This window comes from Terrapene carolina, unplaced genomic scaffold, assembly GCF_002925995.2.
Source record: "Terrapene carolina triunguis isolate 2854851 unplaced genomic scaffold, T_m_triunguis-2.0 Scaffold67, whole genome shotgun sequence".
Classification (NCBI taxonomy): domain Eukaryota; kingdom Metazoa; phylum Chordata; order Testudines; family Emydidae; genus Terrapene; species Terrapene triunguis.
In genome coordinates, this window is record NW_020664418.1 from 267,916 (window position 1) to 277,866 (window position 9,951).

Sequence of the window (9,951 nt, forward strand, 5' to 3'; positions counted from 1 at the left end):
GCAGTAAATTGTGAAAATTGGAAGAACAAGAAAGAATAAGGGCTGCCCTTTTTGTTGTTGTTGAATGTTTGTTAGAAATCTAGTCTACCTGAAAGGGTGTAAACGTTTCACATTTCATTCCACTATGCAAAATGGCTGTGGAAAATTTACCAGCCTAGGCACAAAATCTGCTTGCCATCCCTTTTACTATGATGATACTGAAAAAAAGGAATGAAACTTTATTCCTTTAAAAAAAAAAAACAAAAACAAAAAAACTCCTTCTTGACCTAGACCAGGGGTTCTCAAACTGGGGGGACAGGACCCTCAGGGGGTCACGAGGCTATTACATGGGGGGTCGCAAGCTGTCAGCCTCCACCCCAAACCCCGCTTTGCCTCCAGCATTTATAATGGTGTTAAATTAAAAAGTCGCACTCAGAGGCTTGCTATGTGAAAGGGGTCACCAGTAAAAAAAAGTTTAAGAACCACTGCCCTAGACAAACAGACAAGTCCTACTTTTCAGGGTTGACTTAATTGGTTCGTCAGATTTTTAATTAGAGTTTGGGGCCTTCAGAAAACCCTTTCTGTGCTAGTCATTCCCAAGTGCTGGTGCTTCAGGCATTGTGATTGGGACTCTACAGTTTATCCTTAGACTCCTTTATCTTAATGACAATCCTCTGTGCTTGGCTCTGCTGGGTCATCTTCCACCAACGGCGCTTCCTGGTGGGTTGGGAATAGTTGAGTAGGCGGCAACAGGCATTGCCAATCACACCCAAGGTCTTCGGGGGGCAACTGTACCAGTTTACCAACCTAAGTTAGGGAGCTAGGGGGTCTATGGTGTTTAACCAGAGGAAGCCTCTATGAAACCACCCTGCGTCTCCTACCTCCAGACTGAGTTGGACTGGCCTGTTAAAACAAAACCTCCCCATCCCCTGGTAAACTCTGGAACTGTCTTGTTCAGAGAGTTCATTAGCAGGTTTTGGGAACCCCAGTGGTGGTGATCTATATCATACCATGTTTCTTTCTCTTCTTTTCTTTTCTTTTCCTTTCCTTTCCTTTCCCTTTTTTCCCCCCCCCCCTTCTTTTGATCAGAACCGACCTCCCTTTCTACAGTGTTGGGATCTTTACGCCAGTCCATGCCGCAGCACTTCGCCCCTTTCCACTGGCTCGGACCTAACCTAGGATAAATCTTGGCGTGATCTGGGTAGGGGGGAACCATGGGGAGCTCTGCCTCATCGCTGGCCGCAGAGACGGAGTCGGACCATGGCTTCACTAGCCCACCCTACCCGGGGCACCCGGTTGCGAGCTGGTATAGGAGTAGCCACAGTGGCCCTGTTTGGGAAAGTGCCCTTATAACACGGCAGCATCAGCACTTACAGCACCGGGCACGAAGGTAAGAAAGAGGGAAAGGAGCCTGATCGCATACCTCTCAGCTGTGCCCTGAACCCAGGACAGTACACTTTGGGGCTAAATTACCTTCTGCCCTGCTTGGCCCTGGTGCTGAGTCAGCTTTACTGAGGACAAATCTTGGTCCAGTTGAAATCTGGGGCCAAATTTCTATTGACATCAGTAGGGCCAGGCTGTGTCCTTTTAAAGAGCAGCTGATGTCTTAAGGAAAACCTTCTGCGTGTCTATCCCAAATTTCCCTGCTCCATTTAATAGCAGAGCTGCCTTCATGAGAATGGGCTCTCGATTCCTTTAAGCATTGGCCCTGGTCCTGCTGCTTATGGCCCCTCTTCTTTCTTGTGACCTCCCAACTGGTTGCTATAGAAGTGATGACAGTATCACAAATGGAGGATTATGACTCCAGGTTGGTGGGGATAAACAGCAAGAGTCCATGAACTCCTAAGAGCGAGATATGGTGTTTTCATGCTAATGCCCTTGGCAAGCAATAACAAGAGGAAAATAAAAATCACACGCCAAAAACCAAACAGGCCTCAGAGACAATTACCTCCAAGGGGAACTTGTCCCGCATCACCAGTCCCCCCTTCTCCAGTGAGATCTGCAGATCAAACTGCAGCTGAATCACTATACGTCCCATTATCTTTTCTCCCTGCGAGCTGCTCGCAATTAAGATTTTTCCTCCTATTAGATGGCTGGTGTCCTATATTTAGTCTCTTGCAGGTTGAGAGGTATGTTGACAGCATCTAACAGTGTGCTGCCTGGGGGGCCTTGGCTATAAAGGCTGCTCTGTTTTGCGCTAATAATATTTGAGCCTCTGGTTAATGCTTGCTTTTTATAGCTTCTCGGCTTGTAGGGTGACTGTACCTGCCTGAGTCTGTATAGAGACTGTAGGAGTAGCAGCTTGCTTCCAAGCGTCTCTGAGCTGTTATGGCTTCACTCTGAAAGTGTTTGCTGTGATGACAGTGTTTGTGTATGTCGTGTACCTGTCTTTTGCCCACTGCTGTAAATCCCAGTGAGTTTTTTTTTGCCCTGCTTCGTGGCGTCTGGGACTTGCTGGCACAGACACGGGGAGACCCTCGGGCAAACAATTTCATGCTGTGCTCCTTCCCAGCTCTGCCTTGGGTTTCCTGTAAAGCTGGCAACTGTGTAATTTAATCAGTTGTTACATTTGCTCTCGGCCATGTGACCAGATTCCCAGCAATGCTCCAGAGGGCTTTAAAAAGGCCATGTCATGTAGTTTGTGCCATTATAGCTGTGCCACCAGCCTCTGGGGCTGGCCCCTTGTTAACTTGTGTAGATCTCAAGTGTGTACCTTCTATGCCCGTGCAACAGTTGTTCTTCTCCCAGTTTAAATGCTTGCTTCTAATCTGTACCGCACATCAGGGTTCTGAAACTGAATTTCCAAACCTCCCACAGGGGAGAGAAACAATGGCACAAACAACCATTCCTCTTCTGGCTGAAACTTCTCAGCAGCATACGCTGGAGAGGCAGGAGCCAGGGTCTGCAGGGCTGAGCCAGTCTGCTGCTCATGGGCCTGCGTGATACCAAAAGGCAATGCGTGCTTCTCTTGTAGAAGATCTGACTGATCTAATTCAGTGCAGCATTTGATTCAGATTTTGGAGGACTTGAGAACCTGTGTGGTGAGGTGGTGCATTGTGGGATACTGGAGCATGGATGTAAGTTGCCTAACTGGTCAGCCTCTGTGGTGGAAAAAGTGTGATGGATGTGGTGTTCAAGAGGAGGAACAACTGGTTTCCGAGCAGATAAAGCTGGTGTCTTGTTAGGGGAGCTGTATGAGAGCTGTGTGTTTCCCACTAGAGCAGGAGTACAGAAATAACCCCCTCTCCCCTACGAAGTAGACTGTGGCTCTAGCAGGCAGGAAGATCTCCAGATGTGATTCACCAAAGAATTCTTATGTGGGAAGAATTTGCTTTTAGGCAGCGGTTCCAGAGCTAGGTTCAGAAGCCCCAATGAAATTAGACAGTCTTTCAGTCCATACATCAAAGTGCCCACAGTTCCCAGCTCGAGGCCTGTGGAGCAACAATATTAAGCAAAGGCAACTAATCTGTATCCAGAGCAGGGTGGATGAGTACGCTCTTCTAAAAAAATAAAAATAAATAAAACAAATCCGAGCAGACGGCGTCGGCTCTTGCCTTTGAATGTCCTGTCCCCTGGAGCCCAGCAGAGCAGGAAGGAAGTACAATACTGCACAGTCAATCTGAGGCTGGAGTGAAGTTCTAGGATTGACTTGACTTTGCCTGCTGATTTCCTGCCTGGGTACAGCCAGCTTCTGAGCTAATAATACATTGGTCTGTGTAGTCCAGTGCAGAGCAAAGGTCTCTAGCTGGCTTGCGTATTCTGAATGGACACTGATCTGTTTACTCAAAGAAAATTGCTTGGTAGGTGGTGATTGTGAGTAGAGTGTGGGGGAGAGCAGAGACTTGCAGCATGGTGGAGAGGGAGGAAAAGGTGCCTTCCTCCTTTAGGGGTTTATAGGCTGGAATGAGGCAGGCAATGCCTTTAAAGATGCTGACACTGCAGACTGGGTAGGCCTCATGTCTGGCATTTGGTAGCTCTTATGCTCAAGACAAAAGGACCTGGGGGAAAGAAAGGGGTGGCCCAGTGGTTAGGGCGCTGGCTTAGAATGTGGGAGAAGGCTCTGCTCTGCGTAAATTTCCTGTGTGACGTTGGACAAATCAGTTAGCCTCTCTGGGCCTCAGTTCCCCATCATGGAGAGGGGATAATAGCACTGCCCTGCCTCCCTGGGAGTTGTGAGGCTGTGTATTGCTAAAGCTTAGGGTGACCAGATGTCCCTATTTTTGGGTCTTTTTCTTATATAGGCTCCTATTACCCCCCACCCCCGTCACGATTTTTCACATTTGCTGTCTGGTCACCCTACTAAAGCTAGCGAGGTGCTGTGGTGCTGGGAGCTACCTAAGTGCCTTCTATAGAGTGGGAACCCCTGGGGTTTGAGGTTATCGTTCTGTTGTTGAAATCTCTGATTAGCCTGGAGTCGCCTTTGCCTGTGATTTCATCACATCTTTGAAGCTAAATGGAGTCAGGCGGAGTCAGTCCTTGGATGAGAGTTTTCTATGGGCCATTTTTAGGTCAGAGGTGGGCAAACTATGGCCCGCAGGCCACATCTGGCCCACGGGACTGTCCTGCCTGGCCCTTGAGTTCCCGGCAGGGGAGGCTAGCCCCCAGCCCCTCCCCTGCTGTCCCCCCCTTCCCCGCAGCCTCAGCTCACCGTGCTGCCAACGCTCTGGATGGTGGGGCTGCAAGCTCCTGCGTGGCGGTGTGGCTGCCAGTCCTGCTGCTCTGAGCGGCATGGTAAGGGGGCAGGGGACGGGGAGCGGGGAGTTGGATAAGGGGCAGGGGATTCTGGGGGGCAGTCAGGGGATGGAGAGCAGTGGGCGGTTGCATAGGGCAGAGGTTCGGGGCGGAGGCAGTCAGGGGACGGGGAACGGCGGGGTTGGATAGGCGTGGGAGTCCTGGGGGGCCTGTCAGCGGGTGGGGGTGTGGATAGGGGTCAGGGCAGTCAGGGGACAGGGAGCAGGGGAGGTTGGATGGGGGTGGGGTCCTGGGGGGATGGTTGGGGGGTCCCGGGAGGGGGCAGTCAGAGGACAAGGAGCGGGGGGGGGGGTTGGATGGGTTGAGGATTCTGAGGGGGGCAGTAAGGGGATGGGAAGTGGGAGGGGGCGGAGGCCAGGCTGTTTGGGGAGGCACAGCCTTCCCTACCTGGCCCTCCATACAGTTTTGGAACTCCGATGTGGCCCTCAGGCCAAAAAGTTTGCCCACCCCTGATTTAGGTGCTGGTGTTGGTGGCTCGTTAGGGTGCACTCTTCCATCAATATTGAACTAGGGTTGGTATTAGAGGGCTCTGGGCTGTCTTTGCAGTGAGACTTGAAAGAGGTTGTGGTTGCTTGTTATGAATTCTCATGGCATTTTTCACAAGCAAAGAGGTAAAAAAAATTCTTGCCCAATTCAATCTTGAGTAATTGCATTCTGCCTCTCCGAATTCCCCCCTGTAATTGCAGACTGATATGGTACCTTCTGTACTAATCTGTTGTGTTGCCATGTGCTGTTAAAGAGCTGCTGTGTTATACCCCAGAGATGACTGCATTTTAGTGGTTTACCAATGGCTCCTGTGTGTAGACACCTTGTGAAGCAATTTGGATGGAACTTGCTGTGAAAATGCATTTAATTTAACACTGAAATTTTTTTTGTCACCTGTGTTGCCAATCTTCCTCTTTTGAGGAAGGTTGTGGTGAGACAACTCCCAGCTGAATCTGGGTTTTTCTGGTTGCCTTGACTGCAGCCAGTTTTGTTCCAGCCCATAGCCCCATGGTCTCTGTGGAAAGCTGGAGCTGAATTCTACAGCACAGTCTCTCAACTTTTCCAGCACTGTAGAAATTCTCAAAATTCTGCTGCAGCATCAAATACATTTTAAAAGGGCTTTTACTAAATTAAATATTGCTGGGCCCCAATCACTGTAGGGAGTGGAGCATGACTTCTACTGAATTTTTGGCTCAAAAGACATTAGTCATCAGAGCACCCTTGCAAGGGGGGTGGTATTCTCCCCATTTTACAGATGGGGAAACTGAGGCACAGGAGTGGGGGTGGTGGGAGAAAGTGATTTGTCCACAGACTGGGTCTGCCAAAGCCAGGATTAAAATACAGGAGCACTCCTGCGCTTTGTCCACTGCACCACCCCTCCTTATGGCCAGTGATCATGCTGGCTGCTCGGCAAGGAGCTGGCTTAGCTGTTGGTAGCTGGCTGAGAGCCAGCGACCTCTGCTCCTGTCAGCAGCGGCCTGGGCAATGCTGCCACCTACAGCCACAAGCTGCTTCAGGGTTCTCTCCAGTCCTGCAGAGATGAGCATGGCCATCACCAAATCTGGAGCAGCCACAGCGGTCTGGCTAGCATTGGACAATTGGCTCTCCTGGGTGGGGTTCTGCAGGCTCTGTGCTTTTGCCCTTGCTGCTCAGCGTGCCTACAAGGCCATTGGGAGTGTTAACAAGTGGTGAAGGATGGCTGTAAACGCTCCTGATTTCTTAATTTGCACATGGTGCCGTTAGCTGATCATTGATTTCAGTGGTGTTCTGCATATTAACTGGGGGAAGGCAGCCAAATCTCTGGTCCCCTCCCATCCTGTGGTGTCCCAGCACATCTCCATGCACAGGGATACCGGGTGGTTTTATTTAGGGAGATTAGCAGAACTGATATTTGTCGTTATCGAAGCAGGCGGGCTGCTCCTGCACATGTGTGTCATCCGAGGTGGAGGCTTGGGGGCTGGAACTTTACAGATGTAAATGGCTTTACCCCGAAAGGGCGCTGGGAGGATTGGCTGGTCACACTATTCACACTTTACATTTGAGGCAGAGAGGGGAAGCGACTTGCTCAAAGTCACGGAAAGGAGTTAGTGGCAGAGTCTGCATCAGTCTTATGAGTTTCCTGGTTCCAGCCTGTTTGCTCAGACCTTGGGCCGTGTCTCTTATTGTACAGGTAAAAATGATACGATCGCTAGTTTGGGACAGTTTCTCCAGGTCTTGTGTAAATAAGTTTTATATGGGAAATTTGGCTCTAACCGGTGTTTTTGTAGGGGAATTTTTGTATGGAGTTCTGAGGATCCCTCAGTCTCTCTAGCAGCCCAGTTAATTCTGGCCCGACTCAAACAGAGCTGACTACCTCATTCCCAGAGGTCACAACTGCCTACTGGGTGGCTCATGTTTTTGAGAGCTCCCTCACCTCAATTATACACTGAGCAGGGTTAGACCTACCAGAAACTTTTTATTATTTCCCCTCTGCTCTTTACCCTCTAAACTCCCCTCTTCTCATCTCGTTCTCTTAGCCATTTAATTTGAACGGCACAAACCAGGGACCCTGCTCTGAGATGGGAGGTTCAGTTAGGGATGTCAGGGGTGTATTCCCAGAGCTTCTGGATATGAGTGGAGCCACTTCTGTGCAGCGCCAGCCAGCCAAAATTGGCTGGTGTGCATGGGGATTCTGGAATTGGCAAACTGCTTCCAGATCTCTCAGACCGGGCTCAAAGAGGCCCCTGGCTAAGGTGCGGCTAGAGAAGACCTGGCTCTGGTTTGACTCATGATGTGTCTGAGTTGCAGCAGATTATGCTGCTTGTTTCCATGTGTGGAGCAGGGAAGAGAGACCGTCTCCCAAACTGTAATGGAACAGACATGGCCTGTGTGTCTCGGGGTGCACTTCCTGCTCATGCTAAACATGGGTCCAGGGTTCACCTGGTCTCCCCGTCTTCTCTGCTTCCCTCAGGGCTGTCATCTGACTGGGATCCCTCTGTAATGCCAATACTGGGACCCCCAGCAGCAGGTGCTATGGTAGCAGTGAGGTGGGCACGTCTGGCTTAGCTCTGTGTGCTTCGCTGTTATTCCCTCTGGGAATCATCATGGTGTTGAACTTCAGCTGGGACTTGGTGGAGTAAGACTGTTGCTCGTTGCCACGGATACCATCTGGTTGGGAATGCTGGGTTGTAACTCTCTGTTTGCTAGGTCTCTCTAAAACACATGGTGCTTGGGGTGATATCCTGGCTTCCTTGCGACCACCCCAGCCGCTCCTGAGACATCCCCAGCCTTTCAGTAGCACCTGTATGTTTAGCACACAGGCAGCTTGACCCGGGCACTGGTCTGCAAAGCTTCTTGGTTGTTTAAATAGTCGCTATTTTGAACACTGCTCTGGAGCTGTGGAGAGCTCAGAGGACATACTTGTGGGGAGGGGCAGGGTTGTGGAGTCCATGCATGTCACCTTAGTGCTGGTGACTTGTGGTGGCGTGGTAGTTCTGAAGACTGATGCGCTCAGATTGCCCACAAACAGGTAGCAGCAGCAGCACCACAAGGACAAGCTTCCCCCTTGTGCTGCCCTTGCAATAAGCCTGGGACAAAAAGGGAGTCTGGTGTCTCTGGCCCATGCAGGCCCTGGCTTCGCTATTGGTGGTGGGGTGATGGGCAGATGCTTGTTCACTGGGGCCTGGCCTGAGCCACATGCAGGTCACTTATCAGCCCTCCAGTGGTAATGGAGTTTGGGCCCTCCAACCTGGGCTGGATTCCAGGCCAGGACCTAGAAGTGAAAGGCTCCGTATCCTCTTTCCAGGGCAATGGAAGGGTTTTATAACTTTTCTTTCCTGTGGCCCTCCCCAGGAATCTGCATGTGGACTCAGAACTTGCATGGCAAGGGCCAGTCCAGTGCAAAATCTAATGGCTGCATTTAGAGCCCGTGGATTGGATTTCGAATGCAAATACTGAGACCCTTTGCCTGGGCTGTGGCAGCACAGAGCTGTGCTATAGTGCAGCAGAGAAAGCACAGCTGGCCTGTGTTTTAAATAGTGTTAATGTCAAGATGCTCACCATTGGCGTAGCAAGAGACCAGTGGCCTTGCCACTTCTGAAAGGTTGCTGACCCTTGACCTAGAAGAAGTGGTGTGCCGAGTCTTCATTTATTCACTTTAATTTAAGGTTTCGTGTGCCAGTAATACATTTTAACGTTTTTTAGAAGGTCTCTCTCTATAAGTCTATATATAATATAACCTACTGTTGTATGTAAAGTAAACAAGGTTTTCAAAATGTTTAAGAAGCTTCATTTAAAATTAAATTAAAATGCTGATCTTACGCCGCCGGCCCGCTCAGCTCACTGCCAGCCTGGGGTTCCGTTCACCTAGGCCGGCAGCGGGCTGAGCGGGGCCAGCGGCTGGGACCCCAGACCGGCAGTGGGCTGAGCGGGGCCAGGGGCCGGGACCCCAGACTGGCAGCGATCTGAGTGGGGCCGGCACCCCAGACCAGCAGCGGGCCGAGCGGCTCAGCCCGCTGCCGGTCTGAGGTTCCGTCAGCTAGCTCCTGCCAGCCAGGGTTCTGGCTGCCGGCCCCGCTCAGCTCGTTGCCGGTCTGGGGTTCTGGCTGCCGGCCCCTTGCCAGCTGGGGTCCCAGCCGCCGGCCCCGCTCAGCCCTCTGCCAACCTGGTGCTCGGGGTGGGGATGTGAGGGGAGCAAGAGTCAGGGCATGGAGTGTGGGGAGGCTGGGTATGTGTGAGGAGTGCAGGAGTCAGGGCAGGGGTGTGTGGGGGGCTGGGTATGTGTGGAGGATGCAGGAGTCAGGGCAGAGGGCTAGGGGCATGTGAGGGGGTGCAGGAGTCAGGGCATGGGGTGTGGGGGGGCTGGGTATGTGTGGAGGGTGCAGGAGTCAGGGATGGAGTTGGGGGGGATGCAGGGAGCTGGGGTGCAAGGGGGTGCAGGGGTCAGGTCAGGGGGCTGGGCTGGGATCAGGGGGGTGCTCCCAGCCCCCTGAGCGGCTCACGGCAGGGGGCTGGAGGGATATGCCCCGCTCCTACCCTCCTTCCCCCTGCCTCTTCTCCTCCTCCTTACCGGTCTGAGCACCGAGAGCACTGGGGCTGTTCTTCTCCCCTCCCTCGCAAGGGCCATCGGTGGCAGGGAGGGAGAGGAGGTGGGGCTCGACGCAGCACACTGGGGGAAGAGGCGGGGAAGGGGGAAGCTTGGCTGCCGGCAGAGCCTGCAGTACAGCAGCAGCCAGCAGGAGCAAGCTTGCTTCTGCC

General features: G+C 51.9%; 1 protein-coding gene across 1 annotated transcript in view; it reads left to right on the forward strand.

Annotated features, from left to right (window-relative positions):
• The first annotated feature begins 1,262 nt into the window (after positions 1-1,262).
• CAPN15 (calpain 15) overlaps positions 1,263-9,951 on the forward strand; it is a 69,081-nt gene continuing 60,392 nt past the window's right edge. The window contains exon 1 of the mRNA XM_024219673.3: positions 1,263-1,369. The gene's annotated coding sequence lies outside the window, so the exon portion shown is untranslated. The remainder of the gene's footprint in view (positions 1,370-9,951) is intronic.